This window comes from Polypterus senegalus, chromosome 12 (genome assembly GCF_016835505.1).
Source record: "Polypterus senegalus isolate Bchr_013 chromosome 12, ASM1683550v1, whole genome shotgun sequence".
In the NCBI taxonomy this organism is placed as follows: Eukaryota; Metazoa; Chordata; class Cladistia; order Polypteriformes; family Polypteridae; genus Polypterus; species Polypterus senegalus.
This window is the reverse complement of record NC_053165.1, coordinates 134,114,621-134,127,022: the sequence shown is the minus strand read 5'-3', so window position 1 is coordinate 134,127,022 and position 12,402 is coordinate 134,114,621. Positions and strand designations below refer to the sequence as shown.

Below are 12,402 nucleotides of genomic sequence, written 5' to 3'. Positions count from 1 at the left end.
TAGGTCATGAAAATTCTGTTAAAACATCACGACGTGGTCAGACCCACTTAATCCAATTCTGTATCCCCAGGGTGCCTACCCTGGAATTTATTTTCACAATGCAGGAGACCCTTTTGGCTACTGCTTGTTCTTCTGTTGGTCAGACCACAACTAACAGATAAGGACAATGCAGACAGCACTCGAAAGCTCATCCCCAGAATTATAAATGAGCGTCTCTTCAATTCTCTCTCTCTCGCTTTCTTTCTTCTTAATGCATCATAGACTTACCATAACAAGCTGCACTTAAGGATCTAAAAAAGCATCAGAGTCAATTATCGGAAGATGGTTAGCACGGTGATACTTTAGGAAATTGCATAAATTCCCTTGTGGAGCAATAACCACAAGAAAATAAAATAAAGGATTAGGATAAATTGCAGGTCCTCCTGGTTATGGCTATTACGCAAGTGTTCTATAAAGGTGGTGTAATGGCACCGTAGATTGGTTTTTGTACTCGCAGAAGGTCATGTATGACAGTGTACATCTGTGTTCATCTGTGTATTGTACACTGGCCGGCACGTCAGCGGTTTGCTGCTGTGCACGTACTCCCAACCTCCGCGCGCTCCCAGCCGCAATACGCGTTCCAGATTTGGCGCCGAGGACGCGCACGAGCGGCTGGCTGTCTGCCTGCTTGCCGCGACTCTGCTTCCATGTCGGCCGATTATGTGTGTCGTTATAAAAGTAAGGCGTACTTCTCCTGTCGGATATATCGCAGTTTCAGTTCGAGTGTCATAGTGCTGTGAATGTAGAGCACTTGACCCGGGTGAAGACAAAGAGCGGCGGGTAAGTTGAGCAAACTTTACGGACTCGTCCTCTAAGCGGGATGCCTTCGCTTGGTTTGGGAGTAGAAGGGTGATTGTTTTGAACCAGTGACACTTGGCGAGCGAGGAATGTGTGCCCTGCTGCCCGAAGTTCTCGGTGTTTTTCTTTTCACCGACAAGTTGCCGCTACCTGTAAACAGTGGCGCGGGCGCTCGTGTTGTGGCTGGCGCGGGCGTGTCGCCCTTTCGCGTGTGCCGCGGCTCCTTTAACTTTAGAGCCGGTGCTGCGCGGACTTGGTCTCCCTTTCCCGTGCGGTAGCCTGGGATTCAGATTGGGAAGGCATGCGAAGTGTGGGCGTCGCGCCGGAGGCTGGAAATCTGAAGTGTCTGCCTGGAAACCAATACTGCGCGCGGGGAGCGAAGGTTTCATAACACCATGATCGAAATAATGTGTTTTACTTCTAAAAGGGACGCCCGGCGGGTATTGAAAACGTGACGTTGCGTTAAAATGAGGGGGAGCATCGAAACCAGATGCTCCGGAGACTTTGCTTATAGCCGGATACTGCGAGTTCGTTGATACCTGACAAGAATTGCAAAGTTACTGTGTATATACCTGGGAAAAGAGGCGTTTTAAACAAATGTGACGTTCTCGGTTTACGCGGATTCTCCTACCACCTTTTTACAGTTCACGGGACCCCCGAGTTTCTCCCGTCCCGTGACATGTATGGCATTCATGGATCCACATTTACTGAGGGGATCGTAAAGTTGATGCCGCGGGGAAACCTTCATGTCAAAAGCACCTTTTCCTTTTTACATCGCGATTTTACATGATACACGGTTGCGCTTTAGATTGACAAAGTCGTGTGCGGAATAACCTTAAAACTGAAGTAGAAAGTAGAGACAAGAATGTAGTATTGGCAGATAAAGTGGAAAGGACCTGCCATTAAGAATATGGAAACCAAGAAGCCAGCTGCAGTAGAAGCTGTAGCATAGAAAAAGATCGGTTCAGTGCACTTTTAGAGTTAATAGAAGAGCAACAGTTACAGTACAGAGAGTAGAGCAGCATGGCCATCGCTGCTTATTGATTGGCTGAAAGTCGGGGAGCCTCTCAAGTAGACCAGAACAGAGTGTATAAATCAGACAGACACATGAATGTTCATCAGGAATGGTGGTGTGAATCTTTGGGATATTGAGACGCAGTTCATTGGAAAATTTTGAGTGCCTCAACTGTTTATATAGGGGAAGAAGCAAAGGCAGGTATTTTTAATGTTTTGGAACAAAGGTCACAGGCTAATAACAAAGTACGATAGTTGATGATGCAGCACCTTCACAAAATATTCAGACCTCCTCATTTTTTGTTCCATATTTTAATATGTTGCAGCCTTCTGCTAAAATGATTTAAACTCATTTTTCCTCCCACATCAAGCAACACTCAATACTCCAGATTGACAGAATGGAATCAGGATTTTAGGAAGTTTTGAAAATTTATTTAAGAAAAAGAAAAAAGTGAGAGAAATATCCTATTGACACAAGTATTAACATCCTTTACTGTGACACTTGAAATTTAGTTCAAGTGCATTCCATTCTATCCCCTTTATTGAGATGTTTCTATGCCTTTCTTAGAGTCCGCCTGTGTTCGGTTCACTTGCTTGGATGTGATTAGGGATGGCCCATACCTGTTTACAGAAGGTCCACAGTTGAGCAAAAATGAAGGTTAAAGGATTGTCAAAGTACAGATCCGAGGAAGGCTAAAAAAAAATGTCTGCTGCATTAAAGGCTTCCAAGCACATACTGTAGCAGCCTCTGTAATTCTTAATTGGAATAAATTTGTAACAACATTGACTCTTCCAGGAGTAGGCAGCCTGGCTAAATAGAACAATCAGGGGAGAAGGGCAATGGCAAGATAGGGGGCCAAGAACCTGACCGTGACTCTGACAGAGCTCCAGTGTACCTGTATAGCGAATGGAAAAATATCCAGAAGAACTACTAGCTCTGCAGAAGTCCATTAATTGGTCATAATACACATGTGTACCCGCTTGGAGTTTGCAAAATGGTAACTAAAGGGCACTCAGACTATGAGAAATGATATTCCCCGATCGGAAGAAACAAAGATTTCAATGTTTGGCCACAGTTCTAAGTGTTGCATCTGAAGGAAACCAGGCTCCTTTCATCACCCGGGTAATACCATTCCAATGGTGAAACATGGTGGTGGCAGCATTATACTGTGGGGTTGTATTACAGTGGATATCGAAACCCACATACTGTATGTACTTAATGAAAACCTGCTCTCGGTGCTCTGGACCTCCGACTGGGCTGAAGGTTCATCTTACAGTTGGACAAGTTCACTAAGCACAAAGCAAAGACAATACGGGAGTGACTTAGAGAAAACTCTGTGCATTTCCATGAGTGTCCCAGTGAAAACCCAGCCTTGAATATACTTGTAAATCTCTGGAGAAACCTGAAAATGATTGTCCACTGACGATCTCCATCCAGCCTGACAGAACTTGAAAGGAATGGCCGAAAATCCTCAAACCAGGGGCCTCATGTATAACGCCTTGCGTAGAACTCGCACTATAACATGGCGTAAGCACAAAAGCTGAAATGTGCTTACGCACAGAAAAATCCAGATGCAGGAATCTGTATGTACTCCAACTTCCACGTTCTTCCGCTACATAAATCCCGATCAGCGTGAAAAGTAACGCTCGTGCACGCGCATTATGTAACGCCCCAAATCCTCCCAGAATTACGCCTCTTTGAATATGCAAATCAACATAAATTGCCCTTAAGCACAGCCTTCTGTGAAAAGACAATGGGAAAAGCACGGGGAAAATATAAGAATTTCAGCGAATACCAAGTGGAGGCAAAGGAAAAACATACTATTTGTTCAAATAAACCGTAGTATAATCAACAAAATGAAGTTGACCAAAATACTGAGATGTATACGTGATATCATTTTTATGATGATAGGAGTTAAAGCACGTTATTAAACATGTGTTTCACTTCGATGAAATAATTAATTGCAGCAGTACTCAGGGGCGGCTCAAGGCTTATGGTGGCACTGGGCAGAGGAAGAATCGGTGGCTCCTTCGCCGCCGTCAGTAAGGTAGCTTATGCACGGTGGATGGCCACGTCCGTTGCAGACACTGCATAGCCGCCTCGTGCTCATGACACAAGCATTTAACTTTTGCCGAAATTTGTCGCTGTGTTTTTAGCTGTGTTGTTATTTTCTCTTTGTTTTATATTCAATATATATTGGCGTAGCCGTCACTGCAGTCCTTGCTTTTCTTTCCCCAAGTAACCGATCGCCACACAATCAGCTCTGTAATAGAAGTTAAGCCATCTGTAAGCTTAGCGCCGATTCTTCAAAACGTTTAAAGAACATTGAAATATCTTCGTAGTACATGTTTAATTATTCTATCCTTAACGACACTCCCAGTGAAGAATATTGATTATTTAAATGAAGTTAAAGTTTTATCTGTATAATTTAATAAACATATTTTGCTGCATTTCACCTTAAAAATGATATCGTCATCATATGTAAATACGCGCTTTATAAAGTGGCTCAGGTTGTGCGATATTATAACTGTAGTGCAAGTTTACAGTGGGGTGATTGTACTTATAAGTACAAACAGTTCTACAACGAGCAATTGATTGGCTGCATTAAAAGTTCTTGGGATTAAACTGTTTCTGAACCGCGAGGTCCGTACAGGAAAGGCTTTAAAACGTTTTGCAGTGGCTGAGACAGCGTTTCCTTGAAGCTGTATATCGATAATTCCCTTTCTGATCAGCTGCTGCTGTGATTCCCCACTCAGATACAGTGATATAAATACTCCGAGTGGTGCAGTGAGAGTAATATGGAAAAAGATGATCCGCTGTGGCAACTCCTAACGGGAGGAGCTGAAAGAAGAAGAAGAAGAAGAAGTGAGAGTAACAACGCTAAAGCAGTTATGGTATTTGGAATACTATGGCTGTTCCCTCTACCATTATATTGTTACGAGTTAATTACAATCAGATGCATTACACTAATAAACAATATGCGGTTAGTTTCTGTGTATTTATAAAGCCGCGTCAGGAAAATAAGGTGCAACCACACAGGAACAGTAGCACTGCTTTGCTGGGTGCCGCCAGTCTGCAAAACCGAGCGGAGAACTTGCGTAAGACAAGGTATGAGGTACCATGGAAAAGTGTGTGGCTTTACGCCAAGTGTAGGTTTTATACATCGCGATTTGAACGTGGAAAAGTTCTTACGCAACATTTCTGTGCGTACGCACCGTTTATACATGAGCTGATCGCTTCCTACTCGAGAAGACTCTTGAGCTGTAATTGTCACCAAAAGGGCTTCAACTAAGTACTGATTAAAGAGTCTGAATACTTGTGTCAATGTGGCATTTCAGTTTTTTAATTTTATTTTTTTTTATAAATTTACATAGGATTTAAAAATCTTGTTTTTGCTCTGACATTCAGGGCTATTGAGTTTTGCTTGATGAGGTAAAAATTAATTTAAGTGATTTTAAAACAATATTACAACTTTAACAAAATTTTTAAAAAGTGAAGGGGTCTGAGTACTTTCTTAAGTTACTGTATATATCATATAAATAGAAAAAAAATAACTTTGCATGTGTTGCAGCAAAGATGGTTCCTTTACAAATATGAACAATCATGAGATGTTGGCACCGCTGTATGCATAGCTTTTCAGTAGACAGTTGTATTCTTATTCTTCTAATATTCTACGTTAACTAATTTCCAGTTAAGTTCTATTCATGATTTTTATGTTTACAGTGCTGCATTAGAGCTAGATTATAGTATAAATCCTTTTGATCTTGTTTTATTGCCACTTGCTGTGCTATTCCTCAATGATGAGTGGAAATTGAAATAATTAATGTAGATCTCTGCATTAACTTTTTCAGTGTACCATGCAATGCATATGCCTCTGTTATATGCTGTTTGGTATGTGATTCGTAAAAGCAGTGGTAATGTTAGAAGTGCCATCTGTTGGAATGACAAATGCATGACATTTTATTACTAAAAATGTATGTTCTGTGCCATCTTCTGGAATCACAGAAACATAGCACCTGGGCAGACACTTCTCCTTTTATTAAGATGGATATGAAACAACTGTGTTGGAAGTGTTTGTTCTTTAAGAAGCAAATAAATACATGGGGGTGAACTAAAGTGAATAGTTACAAGCAATGCAACAAACAGCAATGAGCAAAAATATGCGTGTTCCCAAGGCAGCATTGAGTTTGTGACAGTGTTTGGTCCTTTGCAGGTTATAAATGTTCTTTCCACCATATCGCACTCCACATTCCTTTGCTTTCACGCCCTGCTGGTGGTTTAGAAGCTTACTGCTGCATTTCTTCTTGCATTCCAGCATGGGGTGCCGAAAAATCTGTAGTTGGCTGTGTAATAAACGCAATGCTTGAAGACTACAGAGTACTGTGTTATTGAGGGGGGAATGATTGGACAGGGGCTGCCTCTGACTCTTTAACAGTGGTATCCCTTGTAGCAGTGGGTGATAGAGATATTAAAATGGCGCTAGTGTGAAACTGCTGAGCTGACAGCATGTTTTAACAAAAAATTCTTTTTTGTTTTTTTTTGTTTGTTTTTTTAAATCTGCGACAGGTGTGTGGGAGTGTGGTGTTTTTGCACCATCATGAAGCATTCTAAGTCAGCAACTCAGAAATGCATTTAGTTGTTGTGGATGCAACTGATAGACTCAAGAAATGTTTGTTTAACTCTCATTTACGAGCTTACTGCAGCCATCCAATGGCATGTGAGATGGTATACATTTTACATTAATTAATAGAGAAATATGCCCCACCAGCTTCCATTCAACAGTTTTCCTTTCCAAGTTTTGATGTTTTGAATGTGATGAGAAACTGGAGCCTCCTCTGATGGGAGGCCATCATGTTGCAGGTTTTAGCTGCTTTTAACTTATAAATTATACAAGCGTGTTCGACAAATGGATGACAAGTAGACTGGATTTAAAACTCAAGATCAGATGAAGCAAGTTATGAAGGTTTAGGGAAATTATGCCTTTTTCTGTCATCCCAATGCAGCTTTAAAAATTAGACCTTGCCCGCAAATGTTTCTTTGGTAGAATTGTATGCTGGGATTGAATCTGGTTTTCTGCTATAGCATATGCAGATATTGTTTGATAGCCCAGAGGCTCAATAGTCAGCTTGAGAACCCGAACGTATACCCTAAAGTATAATGTGCTACACCCTTCAACCACATACAGTGAAGGGAGATGCCTATGGCTCCTCCAGTAAGGTCATTTGAAGTGGCTGGGTTTAGTTTTTTTCCCACAGTTCTTATGGCATTGCTAAGAAATTCTTTCAATGTTCTCTCCAGAGTGTCCCATGGGGTTAAAGTAATCTACATGATTTCTGCAAAGGCTAAATAAACTGAGTCGGAAATGATAAAAATGCTGCCACTCCGCCCCCGCCTTCCTTCAGAACCAAACTATTTACAACCTCAATCTGACCACACAAGCAATCCAATTTCTCCTGAGAACTAGCAGAATTCTGACTATTTAATACAAACTCCATCCAGTTTCTGTTTCCTGGACCATTCTGGGCTGACACATGAGTATGTTGGACTACTAAAAGCAACAGCACACAGGGTACAGCTGCTGCCTGCAACAAACAAACACATTCTGTGGAGCAGGGTATGTGGTGGATGAAATGGTTCACTAATCTTTGGGTAAGTGTGGCTGATCTTCTCAGTAGGCCACGGGCCAGCGTTCACCGGTACAGTGTCTGGCTGGGGTGCCTTCCCTGTGAAATAGGCTTAGGTCGCTGTACATGCAGTTATATTCTGTGGAGATTGCATTATGCTGCTGTTGTTGACTAGAACCTCTAAAGTTGCCTGGCATTCGTGTGATTGTGCCCTGTGACGTTCTTGTGACCCCCTCAGTTGCAGTTCTTCCTTGAAGCCTTTGTTGTCTTAATAGGCTGTACTGGAAATCAAAATCTCCATGTCTTACTGCAGTCCTAAAATGAATGTTTTGTACAATACTTGGGGCCTGATTTTTATAAATCCATGAGTAGTGTTGCACTGATTATTGTTAGAGGAGCTGATGTTAACATGCACTGGTGTCACTGGAGGGATTATTTATTGATACCATAAAAGGTGGCAGATGGTTACCCTTTTTTATTCGTTATAAATATAAAACAAATGCTCAGCTACCAAATGAGCTATAAAGTGTCATAAAGTGCAATAATATAATCTAAATGATGAGAAAGTCATTGTGTTGGCAAAACAGAAATAAAAAATAGCTGCTATCTATAATGCATGTGCTTAGCGGGAAGTAGAAATGCAGTGCAGAAGTGCGATCTTGATATCTGCCATTCTGCGCTTTGTATTTTATCTCAGTCTCTAGGGCTGCTATTGATTGTAAACTTTGTATGACTGGCATTTGAAAGAAAAGCCAAAAAAGAAGTTTGCTACAGCTTCAACAACCGTTCAGAAACCGTGCCTTGTCAACCTACTGGAATGAAAGTGAATCTTTGAAATTTTCCTGGTATTAACTCTTCAAAGTACTTAGCATGGTAGACAGGTTGAAAAATACAAACTTGTGAAAAGGTACAACTGAAGAGAGGAAATCGGAGGAAACCACATGCAGAATGTGCCTCTCCTTTTATGCTGGGCTTTGTCACACTGTCGTATCTCCAACGGTCAAGACTAAGCAACAATAAAAAGCATGTTCAGCAGTGATTAAAACAGTGACCCAGAAAAGCAAAACCTGATCAGCATTGCCTTTTCAGGTTTTTTTTTTCAGGGGTTCATTTAAAAGGTTGTTTTCTGCATGGTCTCCATCTGCAGTATCAGCCATCCTGAATGTTCACGCAAGCCTTTAGATAGATACTTTATTAATCCCAAGGGGAAATTCACATTTTGTTCACATTCAGATAGTCTTTTTGTCTCCATCTACACACACTTCATCCATAGTCTGGTATCGTAATCTTTTTTTTTTTTTTTAAATTGCTATTTATTAGAGCTTCATTGATTATAAAGGAAATTGATGTTTTAATAAATATTATCAAATTCCATTATTACAACAGAAGAGATTTCACAAATGAGAGGAGAACATTCAGTCCATGAACCTCATTTGTTTTAGCCAATAGCTGAGCTGGCCCAATATCTCATCCAGATTTTTCTTTAAAGGTTGTCAAGGTTTCTGCTTCAACTCCATGTCTTAGTAGTTTATTTCAGATTCCCACAACTCTTTGTTTAAATAACTACTTCATGGGTTTCAGTCCTAAAAGCACTTTCCCTTAATGTCCACTGGTGTCCTCGAGTATGTGATTCACTGTTTAATTTAAAGAATTCTGCTGGACCTACTTTATAAATGCCTTTGAGAATTTTGAAGGCCTATAGTAGGTCCCCACAGAGTCTCCTGTGGTTGGGACAATATGTTAAATTCTTTGAGTCTGTTCACTTTATCAATTACTTGTGTTACCTGCATATTTGCTGTTGGTCACATATGCTATCCGTATTGCACTAAAATAAGTGACCTACAGTGAAAACCGTTGCCTCCATTGGGAAGAAAGTCTTTCAGTTCAAGATGACATTTTTGCTTCTATGCCATACTGTATAATTCTAAAGCCCACTTAATCCATTTTAAGCTTGTGGGAAGTTAAAATCTATGCAGGCAACATTGGGGACCAGCCCTCAAGAGGGCACCATTCTGTTGCATAAATTTGCCAGCAGAGTGTACAGAGTGTAAAATGATGATGTAGTATTGTTGATGTGTTTACAATAACAAATGAGCAAACATCTTAATCTACAAAATAAAAGTAGACAGTTTTTAAAATATTAAATTACAAGCAGGTGATATGGCTAAACATCCATATCACAGTTCTGTATCATTTAAATCAGCCTGGTCCCGTGGCTAAATGGAGCAAACGACAAAATCCTGGTTGAATCAAGCAATTTCTATGGCAGTTATCAGTGGACACAGAATGTGGGGATAAGTACTGAACCAAACTGGACCAAAAACTATAGGTCTGGGGACTTTAACTTTTCTTATTACATATCTTTTGATAAAATTATGTTAATGGTTAACTATATACATATGTACCCCTCTTCTGTTGAAGTGCTTGTCAAGTCTTTGCTACTCAAATGGATTCTTTTTTCGGTTTTCACCTCACTTAAACTATTAAATGGGAGGGATTCTTTGTCACTCATGCCACCAACAAGCAAACTCCCCATGAGAACAGTGGCATTAAACATATATACAGTACAGTATATTGTTAAATCAACTTTATTCAATCCAGAGCTTTGAAGAGTAGCAAAGAAGGGGGGCTTGTCCAAAGTCTGCATCTACTCACCAATCAAGTTGAATTGTTTTTTATATTCTTAAAGAGGTAGGCTTACCTAATACACACAGATAATATACAAGTCTATACACAAATACAATACCTTTAAGGTACTGTATACACATTTTATGATAAAATGTTTTATTCTTAATTGTGTGTGTTTGTTTTTCACTAATGTTTAGCATACCAGCAATTGTTTTCTCATTCCATACTGTAAGAAGAATTTCATACAGTATAGATAAATAGATGGGTAAAAAGACAAAACATTATTTGTCCCCAGGGGGATGATGTGATCAACCAGTTTGTCTCCCTCTTATGTGTAAAATACATGAATATATTTAGATTTTAGGCTTTCACTTGTGGGTATGGCACTATAGTATTCAGGTTTTTAACAATTAGTTGAATTTTCTCTTCCCCTCAATCATGAACTAACAGAAAATGGATTGATAGTTTTCCAGTTATGCTTTGAATTATCTATTAATCAGGCAGTTTTCTGCGATATCACTCAAGTTCTATTAACTTTTTCATTATGAACCACCAATAAAAAACACCAAAGAAATTGATCAAATACTTCATCCAACTGTATATTGGATTAGAACAAATGTATAATGAAAGTACATCAACAGTTTCAAGTGCCATAGCACAGAGAAAATAAGATGTTTTGGCTGAAATATTTGTTGGTAATGCTTATTTTGAAAATGAGCTTGAGTTTTAGAAATATCAGTTTATTGGTCAGTTGATATTTGATTGTGTAGTTAAGCAGGCCGACGGTACATCTGTAAACATTTTTCACATGAAGTGGCTTCCTGTGTCTGTCCCGGGTGCATTAGATGTGCAATATGTCATTTTTACTTGAATTTGAATCAGCAGGCACAGTGTGGTGTAACAATGAAGATGTTGGACCGTAATCCACATGGCTGCCAGTTCTCCACCCCCGACCCTACAGTGACTCACTTAACACTCTTGGGACAGTTTGGTTTGTTATCCTACAATAAAGGAAGAGACAGCATTTGTGAAAGCTAATAAGCATTTGTTCTAAAAATGTAATGGCTAAACCGATCTTGTGTGTGGTGACTGGACAATATTTAATACTTTTCCATAGGTTTATGTAGGGAAAAATATAATGTTTAAACTAATGGTACAATAAAGCACAAATACCTACATGTTTAACAATAAACCCTTTCTTGCAAGAGTTTATCACTTGCATGTATTATAATTATGGAATCCTTGATTTGATTGATCCAAGGACAACATGAACACCAGTTAACAGAAAGGTGCTGGTGTCAAATGTCTAGTGTGCATTAGATGTCGGAATGGCTTATTTAAGCAACATGCTGTGAAACTAGGCATACAGTCTTCTTCATATGCTTGTATTTAACTCAAATAAAACTCTTCATTTACAATTGTTGGAGTGCTGCCTCACAACTCTATAGTACTGATTTCAAGTCCAGCTGTAAGTACTGTCTCTATCCTCTCTCTGTATCTGTTTGGGGTTTTCTCTCGGGACTCGCATCTTTTCATCTCTTATATCAAAGTCTTGAAATTTAAGTTAATTGACGACCACGTGCATACACTTGGGGACCATGGAATGGGCTGGCTCCCAGTCTAGGACTGATTACCACCTTGAGACTAATGCTGTCACAACAAAGACTAACTCCCTGTGACCCTAAAATGGTTGAACTGTCAGGAAAATTAATTAGTAGAGAGGACTTTTCAATAGTATTAGAGAAAGTTTCAACATGTGTGAGCTTTGTCTTTTTTGTTGTAGTATGTACTTAGCCTTCTTTTATTCTCTAGTACAGCTTAAAAGCCCCTAGACTTAATCCTTCTACCAAAGTTATACATTGCCTTTACAGTTCATCTAGTAGTCTGATGGAAGATGTTTAAGTATTTAAATGTTGGATCTTGTTAAGCTGCACATTGAAGGATGCAGATTGTTATAACATCCTTTGATGTTTAATAATAATGTATTATGTTCAGCGCCATTTCTGCATTAACGTCTAGAGGGGATGTTTTTGAAAAATAAGAGATAAGCTTCCCTCTGTACTTTATTATAAAAATGTTTATAAAGGCCCTCAGCTGTATCTTCTTAAGCGCTTTTATTTCTACTTTTTTTATCATATGTTTAATGCAATTATTTGTCAAGTAAAGTATTGTTTCTTGTAGTATGTGAAATTATGTTACTGACAAATATAGGAAATCTGTTTCCTGATGAAACAATTGGCCCTGCAGTGTTCTCTATGCCCTTGAGTGTGTGCACATGTGCAACATGAACTTTCCAGT

General features: G+C 39.5%; 1 protein-coding gene across 3 annotated transcripts in view; it reads left to right on the top strand.

Moving 5' to 3' along the window:
• The first annotated feature begins 496 nt into the window (after positions 1-496).
• peak1 (pseudopodium-enriched atypical kinase 1) overlaps positions 497-12,402 on the top strand; it is a 152,911-nt gene continuing 141,005 nt past the window's right edge. For 2 of the 3 annotated variants that reach the window (XM_039773491.1, XM_039773489.1), the window contains exon 1: positions 497-819. The gene's annotated coding sequence lies outside the window, so the exon portion shown is untranslated. Of the gene's footprint in view, positions 820-7,484; positions 7,502-12,402 lie in introns of those variants that run through there. The other variant, XM_039773490.1, reaches the window with a different exon arrangement.